A 19656-nucleotide genomic window follows, 5' to 3' on the forward strand; every position below is an offset into this window, starting at 1 on the left:
CACAACTGCAACAAATACATTTAAAATACACATCTATTCACCTATTGTTCTAAGATGGTCCTATATAAGGATGGAGTGGGTAGAGGGAAGTTAGCTGACGATGTCAGAGTACGTCAATTAATGTATCTTGAGCACCAAAGTGATGGCACTCCATAACAGTTTTATTACACTACTGGGAGTCCCTATGATCAATGAAAAGTATTCTTTGAATATAAATGCCAGAAGGAAAATGTTATCCTGTAAGCATCTGTTCATAGCATGTCGTGCTGTAGATTAACAAGCTGTGCATACTCCTGCCATTTAGTATTTGGGTTGGATGTGTGCAACTTGTTTTTTCATTAAAGAAGACTTTGAGTCAAGCGGTATAGTGACTTCACCTATTACTGGTTATGCATATGGGCATTGGCTCCAAGGCTAGATTGTATTTGCAGCACAACAGATGAGGAATGAAAATGGATCATACACAGGCCTTGCGAAATCTACTTGCTAGGGTGAGCCAAATTTTATCAGGTGTAGCTATATTTAGGACAAACTTGCCTGTTCTGGCGAGTTGGCAAAGAACAGGTGTTCTATTCACTCAGAAAGCGAAGAAGCAATAAATAAATATGCCTTTAAATCTTGCATTTATCTTGTCACATTTACTCTGATTTCAGAGATAAAGGTCAGAAGTCAGTTTAGTCTCTGACTGCACAGTTCCAAGATTTTGTAAAATTAACTGCCTGACCTGCTGTACCAAGAGTGTTAAATAAAAGGCTGTAGGGTGTCAGATTTGTCCTAAAACACAACATTTAAAAAGCTAATGTCAACTGTACAAACATTTCAAAATATATTTCTGTAGTTGTGAAAGACAATTTTCTTTACTTCTCTGTGATGTAAAGAATATATTCATAGGATGAAAAGAAATCAGGTCACTTTAGTTGGTGATGTGCAAATGATGAACACGTTTTCTAAAACCCAATTGTCACAGATTATTGTTAATACACAATATAGTTTTATCAGTAAAGTTGCAAGTTAGTGGGAATGTTTTTTGTCATTTCAATGAGAAATTTACTGTCTATAAATGACAGTGCGATACCACATCATTTGTTAGTACTATATTTAATAAAATTGAGTGTTTAAACATGAACTTAGAAACACTCCTGCCCTTGCCTTAATGGCAATGCTGTAGTAAACTAAGAGGCAAGTCAGAGATCGTATGTACCCTAAATGTGGGCTAGATTTCTATTAAAAATGGAGCAAACGTTTAGTCTATTAAATCCATCAAAAGAGTTTTTTGTGCAGCAGAAATGGTGAACACACATATTTCACAGATCACTAATACGTGAGGATGAAGAAAAAGCCGCCTCTGTAAAATAAAATATTTGCCTAAGATCACACAATTTGAGATCAGTTTTCGGGTCAAGTACATTTCAGTTAGGTCGAATAGATTAATCAAGTTACTCGACCTGCAGGCCTAATAACAATTTTATGGTTTCTCAAGGCCTGATACAGACACAGAATATGACCATGCAAAGAACGAAGAAAGACATCTTCAACAAATTGGAAGTTGACTTTGGGGTACTTTTTCCCCATGAACCTCAAGAGCATTAGGAGACTCAATGCCCCATCCATCACTGCACCAGGAGGCATGTCTGCAACTTGTGGCCTTCAAGGGGGGAGGCCTCCACCCTCATGCTCAAAAGCTCTTCTGCAGTCCCCCAGCATGGGACAGTTTGGAAGATGGCTCTGGGGTACTCCACGCCCAAGGACCTCAAGAGCAATAGGGGACTCAAACCCCCATCCTTCCTTGCGTCAGGAGGTACGCCTTCAGGGGGCATGGCCTCAACCATTGCGCTCTAAAGCACTTCTGCAATTTTGCAGCTCGGGATGAGCCCAGGCATATCCCGGGCCAAGGGCAGGCCGGTTCACATCTGTCATTGACTGTAGCAGGCTGGGTCACCCCCCCTAATGTCTGCTTCGTGAATGCCCATGGAACAGTGCCTTGTGTAATAAGCCTTCTCAACTCCAAGGAATTTTGTGAGTAGCAGTAATTATCCTTTTGGCTTCTAGTCCTTCCTAACACTTGGCTTGTTTGCCTTAAATTCCTGGTTAGTTTTAGGATATCCTGGGAGTCACGTTATTGTGGACTGTGCCACAAGGGTGGATTAACCTATCAAGTTTGTTTGTGAAGTGCTGCTAAATTCTTCATGAACTCTCTGAAATGCACATGTAATATGCACATGTAAAGAACTGCTTCCCTTCGGTCATAACACAAGATACATTTGGCCATACTTTTTGATATTAACTATAATATTATGAGTGGCCATGGGGAAGCAGAAGCCCCCCATTAACTCTGCCAACTGCACCAAGACCTATAACCCCATGTCTCTGGATGGTTTCTGCAATGTGCTGTGGGAGTTATCTCTAAAGAGTGAGAATTAGCCTTACGCTAAATATCTCTTTCCTCTCCACCATCAGTAATTGTCCCGGTTAAACAGCTACCTGCCCATGACGTAGCAGAGCCTGAGCAGATTATAGAGCTGCTGGTGACTGATCCCTTGGGAAGTTTTGTACCTCCTTCTATGCCAGACTTTAGAACTTCCCTGAGGACCTCTACATCTTTAGTACTTTTAGAACCTGAAATACTAGTTGTCTCAGAGAAGGGAGTGACAATAACAGCACCAGGAAAAAGTAAAAGGGTGAAGACAAGTAGTAAATCAAAACACCAGTGTGAACACTATTGGGTCACCAAGGGGGTCTGGTGCGGGTTGTAAGAAAATATACAGGCTAGCAGCCTTATTCAACACTTTATATGATAAATTAATTTCTACTTTGGAAACCAAACTGTGACCAATTTGTGAGCATCTGGCCGCATTAGAAGTGAAGTTCTCTAGCAATATAGCACCCATGACTCTTACGAGAGCTTCAGTTCTAATATCTGCATCTTTACCCTCTACTATGACTTTTTTTCCCTGATAGTTCATTCTTCAACCAGGGGGTGGCTGTTGATTCAACAGGAGTACGCGATGTTAGTCGTATTAATGGTATTGATGGTCCAGTTTTGCTGAATTCCTATCTGATTACTCAGTACAGGCTATTTCTATTAGTCATGACTTGAAAGCTGGGCCCACTTCCTTGCTCCAAGCTAGCATGGTTGTGTTAACAAAAGGCCACTCCAATGCTACATCGACTAGTATAATGACGGGAAGTACCAATGTTACCTCTATCAGAGGGGAGAGACCGCCTTCCCCACCCAATCCTGTGAATATCAATCTACCCCCGGAGGCAGCGCCTTATGTTGTAGATTTGGTTAATGTACCCCCTGTAGGAAAGTACCCTCTTTCTTGGCATGGTTAGCCCCTGTTTCTGCCTGATGTCAGTGTGCTTGACTGTGTTCACTGGGATCCTGGTTACCAGGACCCCAGTGATTGTGCTTTCTCTCCCAAAACTCTGTATTTCACCCACAATTGGCACACTGGTGCCCCCTTATAAGTCCCTAGTATACTGTATGGTACCTAGGTACCCAGGGCTTTGGGGTTCCAGGAGATCTCTATGGGCTGCAGCATATATTTTGCCACCTATAGGGAGCACAAACAAAGGCTTCTGCCATTGCAGCCTGTGTGAATTACACTGACATTTTCAACTACACCAGGTCACTGACTATTTCACTACACTAGGTCACTTATATGTCACCCCTATGGCAGGCCTTCTAGCCCAGAGGGCAGGATGCAAAGTACCTGTGTGTGAGAGCACCCCTGCACTAGCAGAGGTGCCCCCACGAACTCCAGGCCCATTTTCCTGACTTTGTGAGTGCGGGGATGCCATTTTACGCATGTACTGGACATAGGTCACTACCTATGTCCAGCTACATTATGGTAACTCGGAACATAGACACGTTTGGTATCAAACATGTTGGAATCATACCCCAAGGCTTTTGCAAGCATTGGCTGTATGATTCCATGCACTCTGGGGGATCCTTAGAGGATCCACAGTATTGCCATTACAGCCTTCTGAGGGTTTCCAGGCAGCCCAAGCATCTGCTACCTCCTAGACAGGTTTCTCTCCTCCTGTTGCTTGAGAAGCTCGAGCTCAGGAAGGCAGAACAAGGGACTCCTTGCATAAACCAGTTAACACTAGTGCAGGGACCCCCAGTTCCTACTCTGGTGCACAATTGGACAAAGGAAAGGGGAGTGACCACTCCAGGGGTGGTGCTCAGAGCTCCCCAGAGGGTCCCTGGGTTTTGCCATTTTGGATTCAAGATTGGTAGGGAACTCTGGGAGCAACTGAGTGGCCAGTGCCAGCTGGTGACGTCAGACCCTCCCCCCAGATAGGTGGTCACCCAGCTAGGTGACTAATCCCACATTCAGGGCTATTTAAGGTCTCTCCTTTGGGTGGTTCCTCAGACTCGGATTGCAAGACTCCAGCAGGAATCCTCTGCATCCTCCACTTCTCACCGAAGAAACTGCACCTGGACTCTGGACCCTACAAGCTGATACAAAAAAGCAAAACGCCTTCTGCAACATTGTATCTCTGGTTCCTTCCAGCGATTGCAACATTTCCCCGGTCATGCATCCTCTGTAGACAGCCCCTCTACAGCCTGTATCAGAAGAAAGAAGCAATCTCCCTTGGGGTGAAGGTGTCACTCCCCTGCTTCTGCAGGCACCAACTGTGACGACGACAGGCTGCGTGGATCCCCTATCCTGCTGATCTGCGTGGATCCTGCATCACGGGTGGTGGACTGAAATGGTCCCGACAGTCCTCTCTCCCAACTGTCCAACTTTGGTGGAGGTAAGAGCTTGCCTCCCCAACGCAAGACAGTACCCCGGTGCACCGCATCCTTTGCAGCACCAAGGCTTGTTGGCATCCTTTCTCCAAAATCTTCATGCATCTTGAAGCTTGGGCCCCCAGCAATCTATCCTGCGACGCACAGCTTCCTGAGTAGTTCTCCAGTGGTGTGGAAGCCTGTGTTGTAGTGCTGCGTGGGCCTCTTCTGCAACTTTCTTGTCTCCGTCCTGTGGAACTCCTGGGTGCGCTGCCTGGTCTTCTGTGGGCTCTCTGTCTTGCTGATGGCCCCCTCAGACTCCTCCTCCTGGGTAGAGCCCACCTGTCCCTTCCTGGTCCCCAGAAGCACCCTTTTTGGCTAACAGCAAGCTTTGTGTGTGCCAAACCTTGTTAGCGGACTCCAACAACGCAAACTCGACTGCAATCGTCTATCCGGCGTGGGACATCACTTGCACAATCCAGGAACCCGACTTCGTCTTCTTGGGTGCAGTGCTGACTTTTCTCCTTTTTTTTGTTAAATCTTTTTATTGCATTTATAACATAAACAAAACGCATACTACTAAAATACTTATAAAAGATAAGAATAGAGTGGGGAAAAAAAAAAATAGATAGTAGAAAGGTATGAAGATTATACTCTGTTTGATAAGTGGTCGCGAGTCTGTTGTTTGAAGGTCTGATGTAGGGGGTAAGTCCGCCGTGGAGGGGGGGAGGTCTACTGGGCGATCAGGGCATAGGGTAATGATTTCGAGCAGGGTGCATTTGTCGTGGGTGGAGTGTACCTTTGTGGATATAGTTTCGCAGCTGTATATCTAGGGTGTGTGTTTATATTTTTATCAACTGTGTTCGAATGAGGTTTCAGGTCTGGGTAGTTGTGTATAGAAAATATGTTGGTTGTGATGTCTCGGATCAGTATTATTCCAGAAGACTAGGGAGGTCGTGTATCATCTTTTTCATGTAGTTGATCCGCCACAGAGTCCCATATATCAGCATGCTTGACTACCACTCCTATATCACATAATGTGTGTAACACCTGTATTTCTGCATTGACCCAACGCTGTACGTCAGTTTTCCAGTGGCGGGAATCTGGGGCGCTTGGTGATTTTCACTGTGTGGCGATGAGTCATTTGAGGATTACAAATGCTAGATCTGCGCATCTGTGTTTTTGTTTATCTTTGCTATGTTTATGTCTGATACCCAATAGGCAGGACTCAGGGGTAAGTGCTAGGGGAATACCGAGCCATGTAGCAGTTTGTTGTGTGATGTCTTGCCATGCTCGGAGTAGTAGTGGGCAGTTCCAGGTCATGTGCAAGAAATCAGCTTCCGTGTTACCACACCTTGGACAATCAGAACTAGCTTGGGGGTACATGTGGTGGATTCGGTGTGGAGTCAGGTACGTCTGGTGTAGGTAGTTGAGCTGGGTGTATCTGAAACGTGCGTTGCGCGATACCTCGCGTATGGATGTGAGGGCCATGGACCATGTTGGAGCTGTGAATTGTGTGTGAAGTCCTTTTTCCCATTTGTTCTTAGCTTGTGGCTGTGCTTCTTCTGGGTTAGCTCGTAGCACGTTATGGATCCCTGAGATTCGTGTTGATGTACCGGTGTCTGATAGCAATTCATGCAGAATAGGTGATGGTAGTGGTTCCCTGCTACCGTGTCCCCATGCGTTGCGTATTAGAGATTGTAGTGCGCCGTACATAATAAAACTGCCCTGTCCCAGAGTGTACGTGGACGCGAGTGCCTTGTAGGGGAGAAATTGGCCCTCTGCGAATAATTCTCTCACTAACCGGAGGCCTTTGGCGGCCCAATCAGTGAGACACAGACGGCCATGTAATCTATGTACCCCTGGGATGGCGAGTAATGGGGTCTTAGGCGAGTATGGTGGTTTTCCGGGTCCCCTGTTCACATAGCGCCGCCACACCCTTTCGGCCACTTTTAACAGGATATTGCTGTGTCGCGGTAGGGCCACACGTCCCACGAGCCATTCCAGTATGTTTAAACCACCCATTTGTGTGCTCACAGTGTGGGTTTCCGAGTGAGTGGGGTCTTGTAACCAAATTAGGATCCATTGCAGCTGAGCAGCTGCGTAGTAGAGCTCAAATTGTGGTACACCCATCCCGCCTCTGTCCAGTGGTAGGCAGATCTTAGCCAAAGCCACACATTTACGTCCGGTGCTCCATATCAAGTCTATCAACAGCTTGTTCAGCTGTGCGAAAAAAGTGCTAGGAATCCATAGTGGTAGGGCAGCGAAAAAATATAGTAGTCAAGGGAGTATAATCATTTTGATTAATGCCACTCTACCCATAGGTGATAGTGGTAGTGCGCACCAAAAGGGCAGCAGTCCTTTTATTGATCTAATCGTCTGTTCTAAATTGCCCTCCTTGAGGTCAGATTCGTCATGATATATGTGCACTCCTAGATATTTGAAAGTGCTGTAAGTCCATTGTAAATTATGCTCAGTGAGTATGTGGGTCTGTGTGTCGGGTAGTCGGCGCATGGGGAATAGACATGATTTGGCCCAGTTAACGCGTAGGCCGGATATGTCTCCGAATGAGTTCAATAATTGTAGCAGGATTGGTAGGGATTCGGTATGGTTACGTAAGTATATTAATGCATCGTCTGCGTATAAGGACACTGGTGTTCCACGCCGTTCGGTATGCCCCATCTTGTGGCTTCATTGCGCAATTTAGCCGCGAGGGGTTCTATGGCTAGTGCGAACAGAAGTGGTGACAGGGGGCATCCCTGTCGCGTGCCTCTACCGATCTTGAATTTTTCGGAAGTGATGGTGCCCGTTTTTACTCTAGCTATGGGGTCTGAATATAAGATAGATATCCAGCGTGTGAACACTTTACCAAATCCCAGTAACTGCAGGGTTGCCATCAAATATGGCCATCCCAGTGTGTCGAAAGCTTTTTCAACGTCTAGTGAAACCGCAACTCTGGAGTAGTCTGTATCAGGAGTTTCAGCGATCAGGCGCAATAGGTTCCTGATGTTGATAGAGGTGTTGCGCCTGGTATAAATCCTGATTGGTCTGGGTGTACCAGGGAAGAAATTATTGGGAGAAGTCGGTTGGATAGTACCTTGCCTAATATTTTACAGTCCGTGTTTAAAAGTGATAGGGGTCGGTAAGAGCGTACATCCAGTGGGTCGCGACCCTTTTTATGGAGGACTACAGTCGTAGCTTTGCGCTGTGAGTCTGAAAGACGACCTGTTTCATATGCCTCCTGTAGCATGGTCAGATATGGAGTGAGCGTTTGTGATGAGAAAGTCTGATAGTACTCGATCGGTAGTCCGTCCCCCCCGGTGCTTTATTGTGGGCTAGCTGTTGCAGTGCTTGTTTTATTTCGTCACTTTCGATGGGTTTGTCTAACTCTAGTGCTTGTGCAGCCGTTAATTGATTTACGTGGGAGGTCCTGAAGAAATCTTCTAGTTGTGGTGCGAGTGGGGGAGGTTCTGCCTGATATAACCTTGCATAATACTGCCTAAATGCGTTGTTTATTTCTGATTGTGTATTCACTATCACACCAGTATTTAGGCGGATGGCGTTTATAGGAGTATGCTGCTGGGTCCCTTTCGCTAACCAGGCCAGCATACGACTTGATCTATCGCCCTCGGCATGTAATCGCGCCGTATGGTATCGATAGTCGAATTTTCGTAGATGGGTTTCGGCATCGCCCCATTGCTTTTTGAGTGTGATCGTGGTATTCTTAGCAGTACTATTTAAGGCCGCCTCGCATTCTGCCTTCCGTAATTTCTCCTCGGTGTCATGTAGCTCTGAGAGCAGTGTGCGCCTGATACCTCCTGCAGCCCCGATGCACATGCCCCTGACTACCACCTTGTGTCCATCCCACTCGATTGCGCGTGTTGTGGCTGTTTGACTATTAATTGGGAAATATGACTTTATGGTGTCAGCTAGTTCTTCCCGGAATGGCGGGTCGCGCAACAAGATGGGTTGTAAGCGCCAAGTGAGTATTCGTGATGGCTGAATACCCCATCTCAGTGTGACGATTAGGGGGCAGTGGTCCGATAGGGTTTTGGCCAGATAGTTGGCGCTATGTATTAAGTGTGTTAATGTGGGCGAGCATAATAGTAAATCAATCCGTGTGTGGAGGTTGTGTACGGGTGAATAAAAGGAATATTCTCTATCAACGGGATGGAGACTTCTCCATGCATCGTGTAGCCTCCGTTCTGTTATCCAGGACCTTAACATCTCAGATACCCGTCTACTAGGGGCGCTTATTAATGGCGGGTGTGATCTGTCTATAGAGATGTCCGGTACACTGTTAAAATCTCCTCCCCAGATAATTGGTATTGACGGGTCCCGTGAGATCTGTGCGGATGTGGCCCTCAGGAATTCCCCTTGTCCCGAATTTGGGGCATATATACCAGCTATGGCTAGCTGTCTACCATCCAACTCTCCAGTGAGGAAGACATATCTGCCATCTGTGTCTGTATACGTGTCTTGGACCGTGTATGGATCCCTGGTGTGATCCATATAAGTACTCCCTTTGCATATTTGGATATTTTAGTTCCATAAACAGTGCCCGACCAGCTCTTATTAATTTCCTTTAATTCTTGTGTGGTGGCATGGGTCTCCTGTAGTATAGCTATATGCACTTTGTGGCGTCTGAGATATGTATGTACTCTGCGTCTTTTAGTTGGGTTAGCCAGGCCTCTTATGTTCCATGTTACAATGTTGTATGTCATTGAAACGTTTTGTGTATGAATCACTATCGGTGCACGTTTTTAAGTAGGATTTGCTGCGTCCCCTCGCCCATCGCCCCCCCACCTCCCCAAATCCGATCAACCCTCGAGTGTGGTGTGGTTAATACATACCTTAAGGAGTTAAGAGTAAGAGGAGTATAGAAGAAAGGGGGAAAGGGGGAAAAGTGTGAATAACCAGGCACAACAGGTGCAAGAGTGGCTTCGAGCGGATTCGTGTCCATACGGGAACCCATCTGGGTTAGGGGGCTGCTGTGGTATGTGGTCCAAGGTGGCCGCGGGGTCCGGCCCATTTGGGTGTCGTCTTTTCCCATTTAGGCGCGTTCAGGCCGGAAGGCACGCCGGCTTCAGGCGCATAGTGTTTATGGCTTTCGGAGTAGGTTAATCGCTGCATCTGTGTGTTACCTTTTCAGAGGTCGTCTGCGGTGCGTGGTGTGACCATCGGTCCCGAGATTAGTGGGGATGTGGGCAGGCTTTGCGGGGACCCCATCGAGTCCGAGTCCGTGCTGCCATATTCGCAGTTGTGCTGTGTTCGAATGCTCGAGAACCTATTAACGTCCTTTAATGCTTGAGCTTGCCAGTCCGATGCTTGCTTTTCAGTAGGGCATGATCCGGTTCTGGGTTTCAATTTCCTTTTCTTACGCTTTTTTTGTGTTAGCCATTCCTTTTGCTCTGGGTGTTCATCTGTGGGGTCTACTAAGCCCTTGGCGTGGATCCAAGTCCATACATCCTCTGGGGATGGGAAGACGTGAGTTTTATCGCCATACACTACTCGTAGTCTGGCAGGATACATGAGGGAGTATGGCAAGTTCTTATCGCGTAGTACCTGTTTTGCCTTAGTAAAAGGTGGCACGTCTGCGCTGGACCTCTGCTGTATAGTCCGGATAGGCTGTGACTTTTACATTTTCAATTTCGACGGGTCCCAGTGCACGGAAGCTCTTTAGGATTTGATCTCTATCACGGTAATTCAACAGCCTGGCTATTAATGGGCGAGGAGGGGCTCCCGGGCGTGCGGGACCGCCCGGGATCCGGTGTTCCCGCTCCACTGTCAGAAAAGGGGAGGCCTCCTGCTGTAATATGTGATCTTTTAGCCAGCTCTCTAGAAATAACTCTGCGTTAGGGAGCTCGATTCGCTCCGGGAATCCCATAAATCTAATGTTATTACGGCGTGAACGGCCTTCCGCCTCCTCCGCGCGTCTTTGGAGTTGTATTATCTCAGATTCCTGCTGTTGTATTTGGTTTTTCATGTCCTCTATATTTGGTTGAGATGTATCTAGGGTAGATTTGACGGTGGTTACTCTATCCGCTTGCTTCCGGTGTTCAGTGCGTAGAATAGTGACTTCCACTGCCATTGCATCTATCTTTCCTTCCACGGATGTTTTAGTTTCTAATATTGCCTGCAGTACCTTGTCAATTTGTAACGAGTGAGTAGCTAGCGTTTCAGTCACTTTGTGCAGTGGATCTGGGCTCTCCATCGTTGGCGGGTCCCCAAGTCTGGTCTCTGATTGGCCCCTCAGTGGCTTTGGTTTCACCATGGTTTCGCCTGTTCTGAGCTCTCTTCGTATTGCGTTGTGATTGAGGTGGTTAGTTTATACGGTTCTTGTATCTGATTAGGCGAAATTTGTTGTGTGCCCATCAGTGGAAGCTTGATGCGTTCCGCAAGAGGTATGCACCGGATATGTGCAATTGACGATTGCGTGTTGCAGCGCACGTGTCTGTGCGTTTTATGTTGGGGGAGAATCAGCTTTGCTCCTTGCAAGAGAGGTGTGCCTGGTACTTGCACTTGGCGGTTGCGCGCTGCGGTTCCCGTATCTGTGCGTTTTATGTTAGGAAAAGAGAAAAGGAAGAAACGGCATTGCTCTCTGGCTGTATGCAAGACTAGGAAATGTCACTGATTCCAATTTTCGTTGGTGGGTGTGGTAGATGCCTTTACCTAGTGCTTGATTTCCGAGCCCACCCAAGACACTCCTTTAATAGGGCACAGCGTAGTTTGATTTCCCCTTTGAACTCCGATGTGCGTTACGTGTTGGGAATGGCTAGCGCTCCGCAGTTGTTGCTGGGCTCCGTACTTCTCCATCGACCTGACCTCTTTTTAGCACGTAAGCGTTCGGTGTAATTAAACAGCAGTTCCCAAGAACTTCGGTCTGCGGCCTTTTCCTCGTCCGCAGTTAGATCTCAATCGGGCCACGCCGTCATGCTCGTGTTCCACGATTGGGCCCTAATGTTCGTCCGGAGTCTTAAGCTGCCCGTTAGATTGGGCGCATATGGCATGCGAGGGTGTATCCGTGGTTGCGTGCTGCGGTGCCCGTATCTGTGCATTTTATGTTAGGGAAGAAACGGCTTTGCTCCCAGGCTGTGTGCAAGGCTAGGGAATGTCACTGAGTTCAGTTTCGTTGGTGGGTGTGGTGGATGCCTTTACATAGTGCTTGACTTCTGGGCCCACCCAAAACACTCCTTCAATAGAGCACAGCGTAGTTTGATTTCACCTTTGAGCTCCGTTGTACGTTTCATGTTAGGAATGGCTAGGCGTCCGGAGTCTTAAGCAGCCCGTTAGATCGGGCGTCTATGGCATGCGAGGGTGCATCCGTGGCTCCTCGCCATCCCCACCCGCAGCGCTAGGATGCAGCTGCCGCTATCGTCGGGCCGCTCGGCTCCTCGCTGGTGCGCGTCCGCGTCTCTTTACCATCGGGGCCCCGGGCGAGCCGCTGCGTCAGTTTGTTCAGGTCTTCACGGTCTCAGGATTTTACTGAGCATGAAGCATGTGGGTTCGGAGGTTTTCAACGCCTGGGGACAGGAGGATTACAGGATAATTGTGGGCCGGCGCGGAGCTCTGATTCAAGCGACCGCACTCGCTGCCATCTTGGCCACGCCCCCAGACTTTTCTCCTTTACCAGTGGTTCACCTTTTGCACCTTCATCCGGGTTAGCAGGGGCTCCTGCTCTTCCTGGACTCTCCTGTGCTCCTTGGACTTAGTCCCCTTCTTTCACAGGTCTTCTTGTCCAGGAATCCACTGTTGGTGACTTGCAGTCTCTTCTGGGTCTTGCATAGTTCTTTTCTTCTGTGTGTGTGTTCTGGGAAACTTACTGTGATTTACTGTTTTTCTGGTTGCTGGTGGGGAGGGGTATTGTGGTACTTACCTTTGGGTGTTCCTAGTACTCCCAGCTCCCCTCTACACACTACATTTGCCTAGGTGGGGGACCAACTTTCACATTCCACTTTCTTAGTATATAGTTTGTGCTCCCCGTAGGCCCATTTCTAACTATTGTGATTTTCACAAATTGCGCTGCTTTCTAACTGTTTTAATGCCTATTTCTGCATACTAGTGTATATAATTTGTGTATTATTTACGTCCTAAGGGAGTACAGTCTCTATGGTACTTTTGGTATTTGTGTCACCAAAATAAAGTACCTTTATTTTTGTAACACTGAGTGATTTCTTTCATTTGTGTGAGTACTGTATGACTACAGTGGTAATGCATGATCTTTGCATGTTTCCTAGATACACCTTGGCTGCTCCTACACAGCTACCTCTAGAGAGCCTGGCTTCTAGACACTGACTACACTACACTAATAAGGGATTACTGGACCTGGCATAAGGTGTAAGTACAATAGGTACCCACCAAACACCAGGCCGGCCTCCTACACCCCCCTGATGGATGGTTGTTCTGAAAGTCACGACCAATTCAAGAAGAAGATCATTCACTGGCTTGGCTCACAATCCACTGTAGGAATCCAGGTGTGTGGGTGAATTAATTTGGTAAGAAGGGTAAACTGGATCAGAAAGGAACCAAAGCAATTTGGAGGGGGCTTTGTGATTCTAAATCTTAACAGGCCCCTTGGTGCTGGAAGGGTACTTGCCTCCATTGGTCACCCAACAATGAGAGGCCCTCAAACCTTCATTGTGCCAGTATCCCTGTTTTGTTTCTATGGACCCATCATATTGGATCTCCACTCACAACCTTCGAGACCACAGTATATGAGATATAAAGTACTGGAGCGGAATAGTCAGCTTGTAGCTCCCGGTCCAGTGGCTATTTCTAACAGGTATGCCCCACTGGCCTCTGTAGATACCTGTGACTGACTTGATGGGGTGTTTGCCTGGGGAGCATTGCAGTGAGAGTTCTGTAAAATCTAATCTTAAGGCACTAGATCTAACCAGTTGGAATATCTCCGGGCTTGCATAAAAATTTTAAAATCCTTCCTGGTTGGATTTCATCAGAGGCTTTGTGGTGATCTGATTGCAGGAAACCTGATCCACCTCAAATTGTTATTTTCTTGAAGAGTACAAGACCTTCTTTGATCCTGCCACTGAATCCCGGGTGGGCAGATCAAAGGGGGGGTTAATTGTTTATTTCACTCTGGCGGTGAGGGGGAAGCTAGAAGTTCTCCCATAGGGTTCCCCTAATTTGCAGAGTATATTATTTTTCATGATACGTTCTACTAAGTGTTACTGATAAACTTTCATAACGCAAAGTCAGTCGCTCCTGATGTTTGTCATGTTCAACTGCTGGGCTCCTTCTTGAGACATTTAAAGCGCACCAAAAGGTCAGCAGATAATATTATTCTGACTGGAGACTTTAATATTCACCTGTGTGGGGATCCAAGGGAGGGCAGGGATCATGCGCCAGGTTGTATGCTCTTAGCTGGTTTACACATGGAACACTCCAACCAAAGCTCAATGCTAACTATGCTCATGAGTGAGTTTAATCTAGTGTTATCACTTGTCAAACTTGTCTCGCCTAAAGCAAATGTCGTCAATCCCACATTCATTGGGAGTGGGTGTGAGTCTTTAATTGAATTTGTTTTCCTTTCTGCCCCTCTTTTCCCGTGTGCATTTAAGGTTGTGATACCATCGAGCCCCTTCAGAGACCATAACCCATTGTGTATACCTCTCTGTTGGTCTACTTCATTGCAGGCCCGCTCTCAAGGTACTACCGGGGTTGTAAGGCCAACTAGTCAAGGGCAAGGACTCAGGTGGTCCCAGGTTGTCCTTGATAGTATTTACAATCCCCTTTTCTTCTGGTGTGAATTTGAGTTTAGCACTTGTGGGCTACAAATTCTAGTTGTTCTGAAATTTTGGGGGCCTTTTCGATTATTTCTTTCACTGTGTCCTCCCTTCTGAAGACAAAGGCACCTCAGAATACCTCTGAGACCCCCAATGGTTTGACAAAGGCTGTTCTGTGGCGCTAAGGACCTTAAAGTATGCTTTGAGCACCAATGTAGGAGGATGGCCTGGTTTGTAGTGGGTGCCTTGGGTACCTACACCTTACACCAGGTCCAGTTATTCCTTATTAGTGATATGTAGTAGTGTTCTAGAAGCTTAGGCTGATAGAGGGAGCTATTGCTCTGAGCAGCTTAGGCTGAACTAGGAGACATGCAAAGCTCCTGCAATCCTGCATATACTTACACAGTACTTATAATAAAGTAAAGGCAATACTCAGTGTTACCAAAAATAAAGGTAGTTTATTTAGGTGACACAAGGCCAAAAATATCTTAGAGGTAATACTCCTTCTGGAGGTAAGTACTATACACAATATATATACTAGACACTGAAATAAGTTAAGTAATTAGACATAGGATAGTGCAAACAATAGAAAATGCTATAGAATGCAATGGGAGAAAACAGGTCTGGGGCAACACAAACCATGTACTACGAAAGTGGAATGCGAACTACAAATTCCCCCCTAGACAAGTGTATTGTGTAGAGAACCGCTGGGAGAGTAAGACTACAGTAAAGGTCAGTAAATTACCCCACCCCAGAGCCCAGAAAAGCAGGAGTAAAGTACTGCAAGTTTCCTTAGGACACACTACAAGTTGTGATTAGAGTTATCGCAAGAACCAAGCAGGACTGCAAACAACAAATGGTGGATTCCTGGACCTGAAGACCTGCAAAGGAAGAAGACCAAGTCCAGAAGTCGAAAGAAGTTCCAGGAAGGACAGGAGCTTCTGCCAACCAAGAAGACGGTGCAAAAGAAGAGTCCCTGGTTGGATGAAGACTGCAAAAATGCACCCAAGGAAGATGTCAGCAGGTTCCTACATGATGCACTGGATGTCCAACGAAGAGAAGTTGGATGCAGGTGAGTTTTGGCGCTGGATTTCTCCAAGAAGCCTTGGTTGCGGCAACGTTGCATTTTGCGTCAAAGTGGTGCTATCTGGACCCAGGAGGGACCTGGGGACCTCAACTCTGTGTGAGGAGGAAGAGGGGGCTCTCAGCACTTTAGAGAGCCCTCAGAACACCTGATAGCACCCACAGGAGTCCCAGGACATGGGGACAAAGGAGGTGCAAAATGGGGTTGGTGCAGCACTACAAAGGAAGGTCCCACATCGCCGGAGAACAACTCAGCGAGTTGAGCGTCGCAGGATAGAGTGCTGGGGACCTGGGCCAAGTTTTCACAAAGGAATTTTGCAAAGAGTGCACAGAGGCCTCAGGAGGTGAAGACAACACAGTGCACAGGGGTACTGTCGTTCTCGGGGAAGGCAAAGTTTTACCTCCTCCAAATTGGGACAGCAGGACCTCAGGACAGTCTGTGTCGGAGTCCACCAACTGTGTTCCAAGGAGCATGCTCGTCGCCAGGAGAGAAGTCCAAGTGAACCGGTTGTCAACTTAGAAGGTGCCTGCTTGAGCAGGGAAGTGACTCTGTCATGCCACAAAAGATTTCTTCGGTCCTTCTGGTGCAGGGTGAAGGCAGGAGTCCCCAGAGTGTGCACACTGTGGAAACTGTTCCAGTTGCTGGCTGGAGCTGAAGTTGCAGAGGAAAAGTAGCCCTTCTGGATACTTTGTTGCTGTAACAGCGGTTCCTGGAGCGGTCTGCGGTCGATCAGAGGTCAGAGGATGAAGTAGTAGTTGCAGAGGATTCCTGCTGGAAACTTTCATGTAGAATCTGAAGAGAAACCCACATGAGAGACCCAAAATAGCCCTGAAAGGGGGATTGGTTACCTTATCAGGTATGGACCTATCAGGAGGGATCTCTGATGTTATCCGCTGGCACTGGCCACTCAGAGGCCTCCATAGTGTCCCCACACCTTGCAAAGCAAGATGGCTGAAGTCTGGGACACACTGGAGGAACTCTGGGCACCACCCCTGGGGTGGTGATGAACAGGGGAGTGGCAACTTCCCTTTCCTTTGTCCAGTTTCACGCCAGAGCAGGGACTCGGGGTCCCTGAACTGGTGTAGACTAGCTTATGCAAGGAGGGCACCATCTGTGCCCTTCAAATCATTTGCAGAGGCTGGGGGAGGCTTCCCCTCTCCAGCCTGTAACACATATTTTCAAAGGGAGAGGGTGTAACACCCTGCTCCCAGAGGAAATGCTTTGTTCTGCCTTCCTGGGACTGAGCTGCTCAGAACCAGGGAGGGTAGAACCCTGTCTGTGAGGTGGCAGCATCTGTAGATGTATTGCAAGCCTCAGAGAGCTGGTTTGGCAGTCCTGGGGGTCCATGGTGGAGCCCCCAGGATGCATGGAATTGGCTCCCAGATACCAGATTTGGAATAGGGGGACAATTCCATGAACTTAGACACCTTACATGGCCATATTCGGAGTTACCATTGTGAAGCTACATATAGGTATTGACCTATTTGTAGTGCACGCACATAATGGCGTCCCCGCACTCACAAAGTCCCAGGAATTGGCCCCGAACTATGTGGGGGCACCTTTGCTAGTGCAAGGGTGCCCTCACACTTAGTAACTTTGCACCTAACCTTCAGCAAGTGAGGGTTAGACATATAGGTGACTTGTAAGTTACTTAAGTGCAGTGAAAATGGCTGTGAAATAGTGTGTGCACTATTTCACACAGGCTGCAATGGCAGGCCTGTGGAAGGGTTTGTCTGAGCTCCGTATGGGTGGCAAAAGAAATGCTGCAGCCCATAAGGATCTCCTGGAACCCCAATGCCCTGGGTACCTAGGTACCATATACTAGGGACTTATCAGGGGGGTCCAGTGTGCCTATTGAAATTGGTAAATGAAGTCACTAGCCCATAGTGGCAAATTAAAAAGCAGAGAGAGCATAAGCACTAAGGTTCTGGTTAGCAGAGCCTCTGTGACACAGTCAAGCACTATACACAACACACACATTAGGCCATAAACTATGAGCACTGGGGCCCTGACCATCAGGATCCCAGTGAGACAGGCAAAAACATACTGACATACAGGTACAAATGGGGGTAACATGCCAAGAAAAATGGTACTTTCCTACAGCCAAGCCGAGGGGTTCCGCCGTAGTCAAACTGTACACATTATAAACAGGAGCTAATGAGGCAGAAGAACGCCCTAAGTGATTCTGCCTGGGAGAACTTATTGGAAGCATGTACTCTGAAACACAGCCCTAATTTCTGGAGTAATGTCAATAGCCCCTTTTTAGCCTCAGAATTTGTAGCCTCCTTAGGATCCCATATCACAGAGGAAAGCTGGATGACTCTTTTTGAGGAGGCATAAAATATGTTCTCTGACAAAGTCAACAGTTGGGATAGCCAGGTGGAATGGACCTCTAAGTTGACCTCCTTAGACGATATTAAAATGGGAATTTTGGGCCTATTTAAAAAAAGGCCCTTGGTCCAGACGGAATCCTCCCGACCTTTACATTAACGATATGGAGGTTTGGGCCCCTATTTTGACTGAAGTCCTTAACGCTGCAATTGTAGAGGGCCTCCACAATTGTGGGCTACCTCCATCATCGTTCCTCTGTTCAAGAAGGATAACAGGGACAATCCTCAATGAAATAATCCCACCTCACTGCTGGATTTGGTGGTGAAAGTGGTGGTGCTTGTAACCTGATAGATTAAAGACCTGGGCTGAATAACATATTTTCCTAGCTCTAGAGATAAACTATGGCATATCATGCTATCCAAGGGTGTGGAGTGGAACACTGTTGTTTTTTTAAGGGATCTAAATAGGAATACAGTCGCATTGGTGCGGTATTTGAAAGATCTGAAATGTACATGTTGTTTTAACACTTTAGGGACGTACATCAAGGTTGCATCCTGGCCTCTTTCCTATTTAATTTATATGTGAATCAACTGGAGCAGGTCCTGATCTCCACTAATGTAGATTGTCCACAGGTGGGGTCTTGCCGCTACCAGTGCTTTTATATGCCAAAACTGCAGTAATAATGGCTAAGACGACAGTAGGTTTGCAGTCCCTACTGAACTCTTTGCTATTTTTATGGATAATCTGGATTTATCGGTTAATGTTAATAAATCTTTTGTTATGGTGGCCAGACTCAGTTAAAACCAAATCCTTCCATTTAGGCACCAGTACCCTCCCAAAAACTAGGGTTTTCTCCTATTTGGATTTACTGTTTAGTTCATCTTTGTCATGGTGTCCCTTGGTGAACAGAAAAAAGGAGGAATTTGTGTGGCCCAATGCTGCAGTTTTTAATTTTGCACACACAACTAGGGAAACACCAGACTAGGGCTCTGTTGCAGGTGTACAGAGCTAAATGTGTTTCCAAGGTAGTATACAGGAGTGAAGTATGGGGAATCGCTAAGCAGAGTGAGCTGTTGATGGTGGAAAACACCTTTCTGCTGCAACTTCTGTGTGTTCCTCAGTGTGCCCCCACCTTTCCTGTCTATGAAAAACTGGGAGTTGGCTATATAGCAGATAATGTGGAATTTCATCCTCTCTCACACTGGGTAGACATCTGGTCTAGGTCTGAAACACCACTGAATGTTTGGCCCTTGATCATGCCTACTATATTTCTTGGCTCAAGTATATGAAGGACACCCCCCATAATCTAGGTAAGTTAGAGCCTTCACCTGTCTGAACACTGTACCTAAATATTAGAGGACAAGACTGGGAGGACATGATTTTCTGTGGTCACTGCACAGGCATGGAACAAACTTGTGACTGAGCTATGTTTGAAATTAATATTTTAAGATTTCATAGAGCTTTAAAACATATCTCTTTACTTAATATTTCTTTTAGAATTCTAATCATTTATTTTCCTCATTTTGTGCATTGGGTTTGCAAAGTGAGTTATCCTTGTAAGCTTCAGAACAAGCTTGGGTAATTGTGTGTTCTACAAAACAAATAATAATAATGATAAGATTCATAATAATAATAATCATAACATTAATAATAATAATAATAATAATAATAATAATAATAATAATAATAATAATAATAATAATAATAATGCCACTCCTCCTTAGATAAGTGCAAGATACTTTGTGAACACCATGAGG

The 19656-nt window shown here is 46.6% G+C and overlaps 1 protein-coding gene across 8 annotated transcripts in view; it reads right to left on the bottom strand.

Moving 5' to 3' along the window:
* LOC138259866 (zinc finger protein 436-like) overlaps nt 1–19656 on the bottom strand; it is a 273943-nt gene that overhangs the window by 26643 nt on the left and 227644 nt on the right. The gene's annotated exons all lie outside the window — the stretch shown is intronic.

This window comes from Pleurodeles waltl, chromosome 9 (genome assembly GCF_031143425.1).
Source record: "Pleurodeles waltl isolate 20211129_DDA chromosome 9, aPleWal1.hap1.20221129, whole genome shotgun sequence".
NCBI classification, from domain to species: Eukaryota; Metazoa; Chordata; class Amphibia; order Caudata; family Salamandridae; genus Pleurodeles; species Pleurodeles waltl.